We start from the raw sequence: 6,000 nt of genomic DNA on the forward strand, positions 1-6,000 counted from the left end.
AACAAATAACTAATTTTAAAAATGGGCACTACATCAAAAACTAATGATATACTGTATGGTGACTAACATAACATAATAATAAAAAAAAAGAAAACAATATAACAGATAACCATGCTGGGGTGGGGGGGTGGGCAAAAGATTTGGACACCTCACCAAAGAACATATATGATGGCAAATAAGCATATGAAAAGATGCTCCATTTCATATGCTATCAGAGTAATGCAAATTAAAACAACAATGAGATACCAGTACACCTATTAGAATGGTCAAAATCCAAAGCACTGACAGCACTAAATACTGTGAAGATGGAGCAACAGGAACTCTCATTCATTGCTGGTGGAAATGTAAAATGGTGCACCCACTTTCAAAGACATATTGGCAGTTTTTTTTTTTTTAATAAAGCTAAATATAGTCTTGCTACATATAACAGTTCCATTCCTAGGTATTTACCCAACTGATTTGAAAACTTACGTCCACAAAAATCTTCAAGTGTTTTTAGTAGGTTTACTCATAATTATAAAAAACTGGAAGTGACAAAGTTATCCTTCAACAGGTGAATGATAAACAAATTGTGGTACATCCATACAATGGAATATTATTTGGTGGTAAGGGAAATGAGCTATCATCCCAGGTAAAGACATGAGACATCCTTAAATGCATATTGCTAAGTGAAAGAAGATAGTCTGAAAGGTTACACACATTAGGATTCCAATTATACAACATTATTAAAATGGCATATAAAGATTAAAAATATACAGACAATTTAAAAAATCTAGTGGTTACTGGAGGTTTGGGAGGAGGGGGAGAAGTTTCTAATAAGTGAAAAATAGTTTTTTATTTGAGGTACTGAAATTATCCTGTGTGATACTGTAATGGTGAATACATAATAGTAACATCTGTCAAAAACCTATAGAATTTTATCACACAGAGTGACCTTCATGTATGCAAATATTTTAAAAATTATCTAGAAGGTTGGAGAATCCCAACTTGGAATACAGACTATGATGAAAGAATCTGACTGTATTACAAGTGTATTAAAAAAAAGAAAAACTTCACAAAGAAGGAGGTAGGGAGGAAAGGTGCTAAAGTAAATAGCTGGAAATGAGTGGAGCCTGTAATGCTTAAGGCAAAAAACTGTAATTTTAGCTGTTTTCCATGAAGGTATGAGTTAACAATGCTGATAAAGCTATAATATATATACAAAAATTGAACAACTTAATAAATGAATAGAAGATGGTGGAAGCCAGGTTTCTCACTGTTAAGTGGAGGTTAGAAATAAGCAAGGGAAAGAGTTAGAATGATCCATGTGGTAAAAGATCAGAGCCAGAAACATCAGGATGAACTCATGTTTAGCTTAATATAGATATAAATGGTTACATGCAGAAATATTTATAGAGGGGTGCCTGGGTGGCTCAGTCGTTAAGCGTCTGCCTTCGGCTCAGGTCATGATCCCAGGGTCCTGGGATCAAGCCCCACATCAGGCTCCCTGCTCAGCGGGAAGCGTGCTTCTCCCTCTCCCACTCCCCCTGCTTATGTTCCCTCTCTCGCTGTGTCTCTCTCTGTCAAGTAAATGGATAAAATCTTAAAAAAAAAAAAAAGAAATATTTATAGATATGTGTATATACACAGGTTAGTATATACAATTATATGTTCTTAATCTGTCAATTGAGAGGTACTAGAAACAATGACGCCCCAGTAACAACAAGGATATTTAGCACCCAGATTTTGGTTTCAAATACTATCTCCAATAAGAGGAACCAGGGCTTCTTGGATAAATGATTGATTCTAGGACTGGATCAGGAATTATTTAAGATGAGTCTGGAGCATTATGTATTACTAGGAAGTAAGGACGTGTTCCTCCAAAATTCATATATTGAAATCTAATCCTCAATGTGATGGTATTTAGAGGCAGGGCCTTTGGGAGTTTATTAGGACATGAGGGTGAAGCCCTCATAAATGGGATTAGTGCACTTGTAAAAAGAGGCAAGAGAGGCAGCAGCTCACTTGATCTCTCTCTGCCATGTGAGAACACAATGATAAGTTGGCAGTCTATAACCCAGAAGAGGTTCCTCACCAGAACCCAACAGTGCTGGTACGCTGATCTTAGACTTCCAGCCTCGAGAATTGTGAGTGAAATATTTCTGTTGTTTATAAACTACCTAGCCTATGGTAGCCTTTATTGTAGCAGCCTGAACTAAGGGAGTGCTCAAAACAAAACTAACAAAACAAAAACCTACACTGATGAGGTATGTTGAAAGGATAAAAGAGGCAACTGAAAGAATTGCAAATGGCCAAAACTGGAAAAGTTTGAGTAATAAAATAAATATAGGATTAGATTATAATCCAAAATATAAGATAAATTCCCATGGGTCCATGATGATATAAATGATTGGATAAATAAATAAATAAATAAATAAATAAATAAATAAATAAATTTTGTAGAAGAATTATAAATAACTTATGTAGATACCCTGCCTTCCTGGAAGGGGGACTATAAATCCCCACTCCTTAAGTGGAGGATATGTATAGTGACTTTTTTCCTAAGAAGACAATATGGAAAGGGGGGATAATGAGATGAGAAAACCTGACAAATACTACCTCAGCCAGGTGATCAAGGTCAACATCAACATCAGTATTATGTTATAAATCAAGTTCATAGTAAGTGCCCTTGATGTAATAAAATGGCAGTTTACCTCTATGGTTTTCCTTGCTAAAACCCATAACCCCAGTCTAGCTATGAGGAAAAAAAAAACCCCACAAATTACCTGACATGTATTCTTCAAATACATGTATCCTGGATGGGATCTTGGAATAGAAAAAGAATATAAGGTAATAACTAAGGAAACTGGAATAAACTATGAACTTTAATTATAATGGTTTAACATTGGTTCGTCACTTGTAACAAATGTATCATACAGATTTTTTTTTAAATTTTATTATGTTAGTCACCATACAATACATCATTGGTTTTTGATGTGGTGATCCACGATCCATTGTTTTCGTATAATACCCAGTGCTCCATGCAGTAGTATCATACAGATGTTAATGAGGAAACTGCATGCAGGGTAAAAATAAACTCTGTATTATCATCTCAGCTTTTTTTTTTTACTGTAAATCTAAGACTGTTCTAAAAAAAAGCTCTATTTTGAAAAAAAGTAGTGTAAAGTCTAACACATAGTAGGTGCAAGGTTAGGAAAGGAATACCTTCATACATTCAAGAATTGGGCTCTTGAGAATAGAATAAAATGTTACAGCTTAAAATAACCCAAAGGACCATCTTGTTCAACTTCTATATAAAGAAGGAAGATGAGAACAAGAAATGTTAAGTGACTTGCACAGTGTCATGGAGTAATGGAAAAGTAGGTGCTTTCCACAAACAGTATTGCTCAGCTAACGAGACCCCACATTTTTGGAATATTTGTATATCTGTATAACAAACTATCCTTTCTAATTTGAGTAATTTTAACATATTGAAAGGGAAAAGTTGGGACCCATAGGCAATTCAGTTAGGGACCTTTAAGACAATCTGGTTGTACAACAGCAGATTTTAGAAAAGAAGACCCTCCCAATGTAAACTAATCATTAAATAATTGCAAACTGAAGGAGCTTTTAGGATGGAATTAAAAATATATGGAAGCATGATTTCAGATAATCCCTGAATGAGGAAAAAAAGGCATTGGAAAAACACATATTCTACATGTTGCAATGTTCTGTTTAGACCTTGGAAAACTGTCATTTGGTGGAGTTACTATAGGACTCATTAGAAGAACTGAGGAAAAAAAGCTTTTCTCTGATAAGTACCTATAGTTAGTGAAAGGTTTTTCCTTCATAAATCCAAAGTTTGGAATGATTATGGACCAGGAGAAATTCCTAACACATGAATGAGTTTCCTCACCAATAAATTCATGGTTGAGCTAAGCCCAATCAGGGTTTACAGATGAGGGTATCTGTGGTCTTAAGGTGTTGTTATTTATTTAAATGTTTTATGTTACAAATCTTTATTAAGTTTTGGTCATTAAAATTATGTAGTCTTTTTAATAGTTTATAACAGGAAATGATCAATTAAGTCTAGGAACTTTGGTCCATTTCATCACACCTTTTCCATCCAGGTTAGAAATAGGTCTAAATGTTAAAAAAGTATCTTCTTAAGTAGATGTCACTTTTCAAACAATGATAAAAATAAAAATTGCAAAGGAACTAACCAATTTTCACCATGCTTATCTAATAAATTGACCCTCTTATGCAACATGAATAGAATTGATGCATGGGTCATCAGTATCTTGTAGAAATATAATTGGTAGGGATGGTAAATTCTAGTTACCCCATATTTTTCTGATAGCTGACATATGCTTACACAGATGATGGCAGTTATTAAATATTGCATGCAGATTCATATATATGATAGAGCAATGTTAGAGATTATTTGGGAATAGAAGAATGCTTTAAAAAGAAGATCAACAATTCAAAACGTGCTGTTGAAGCAAAGGTTCAACAAATTTAGAACTAGGTCATAATAAGTCTAAATGTCTAACAAAAGAAACATGTCAATTCATGTTTTCAAACTAAGAATTTTTTAAAGTTCTCTCATGTAGAAGTTACTTTTACTCTCCAATTTTGATCATTCAAACTATTTATTTGTACTCTGAATGCACCTATAAGCTAAACATGTATTACAGTTTACATAGCTTAATTATTAAAGTAACTTTACATAGCTCATAATGTTTTTAAGGAATGAAAGCCAAAAGACTGTGAAGCCATATTTATAACATACCATTACACTTCTGTCACATAGATGGTCATCCAGATAAGCAACATACAAACAAAATTGTCTTTTATAGACAGAAAGAACTCAATATATAGGAAATCAAAATGCTTTCCAGTTGGTTATCAAGGAAATTTCCTTCATCTTCTGCTTTTTATACTATTAGGTAAATCTTTGTATAAATGCTATCTTTTGTTAGATGCTTTTCACAACTAATTCAAAATCTCCTTGTCAAACTATTTATTCTGTAACAATAAAAATTTTCAAATACATTAACTGTACACAGAAAAAAAAATCTAGAAATACTGATCTGCTGTCCTGCCACCTTGCATTGTGAAGATAAGCAGTTCTCTGCTAAGACTGCTAGTGCCCAGCTCGCAGAAGGCACAGCTGCCTTCAAGGTGCTGCAGGCGGTCGAGGGTTTCTGGGTGACCTTTTGGTTGAAGGTGTACAGCTGAGAAGTGGCCACGTCTGGGCCCCCCAATATCAATTACGAGGGTGGCTACTTCAAGACATGCCTCAAGTTCCCTATCGACTGCCTTTTCTCTCCTTCGACCTTTTGGTTCCTGACCAAGATGTGGCATCCCGACATCTATGTGATGGGGGATGTTTGCACCTCCATCCTCCACCGTCGGCCCCCAGAACGGGGAGCCACCTTCAGGGCGGTGGAACCCCACCCAGAACGTCAGGATTGTCCTCCTAAGGGTCACTTCCCTCTTCATCGAGCCCAGCACCTTGTTATCAGCCATCGTGGAGGCCTCGGTAGTGTACAGGAAGTAGAAAGAGCAAAGGCAAGGACCCGGATTACACACACCCGGAAGCAAGTCCGGCGACCGAGGTAGATGCAGAGCCGGACTGCGCAAAGCTGCCTACTGTGCTGGCCGAGTACTTCGTGAACGCCGAGGCCCCCACATCCCATGAGGGCTTGGAGGAGTATATGAGGACCGCGAGACCCAAGCCAGGGCCAACTCCAGCCGCAAGGAGTCCTGACACTGCGGCCCCCGCCGAATAACCTTGCCAGTTTTACCACCCCAGGCCTAGTGTGTGGGCTCTGGGGGCACCCCCTGATGTGGAGACTACCTCACGGAAGGTTTGTACTGCCCCCTCCTTGGGTTGTTTGTTTTAGCTCCCACTTTTCCTTTTCCATATTGGTTCTGGGTTTTCCTCTGCTTTGAGGGGAGGGGCCATCCACTGTTTGGTCCCTCGGAGGCCTACTTGTGTTGGGCGCCTGCGTCGGG

At 37.1% G+C, this 6,000-nt stretch overlaps 1 pseudogene; it reads left to right on the plus strand.

Annotated features, from left to right (window-relative positions):
- The window catches only part of LOC118536174 (ubiquitin-conjugating enzyme E2 R1 pseudogene), a 35,491-nt pseudogene extending 29,717 nt beyond the window's left edge, over nucleotides 1–5,774 (plus strand).
- Nucleotides 5,775–6,000: the final 226 nt, after the last annotated feature.

This window comes from Halichoerus grypus, chromosome 8 (genome assembly GCF_964656455.1).
Source record: "Halichoerus grypus chromosome 8, mHalGry1.hap1.1, whole genome shotgun sequence".
NCBI classification, from domain to species: Eukaryota; Metazoa; Chordata; class Mammalia; order Carnivora; family Phocidae; genus Halichoerus; species Halichoerus grypus.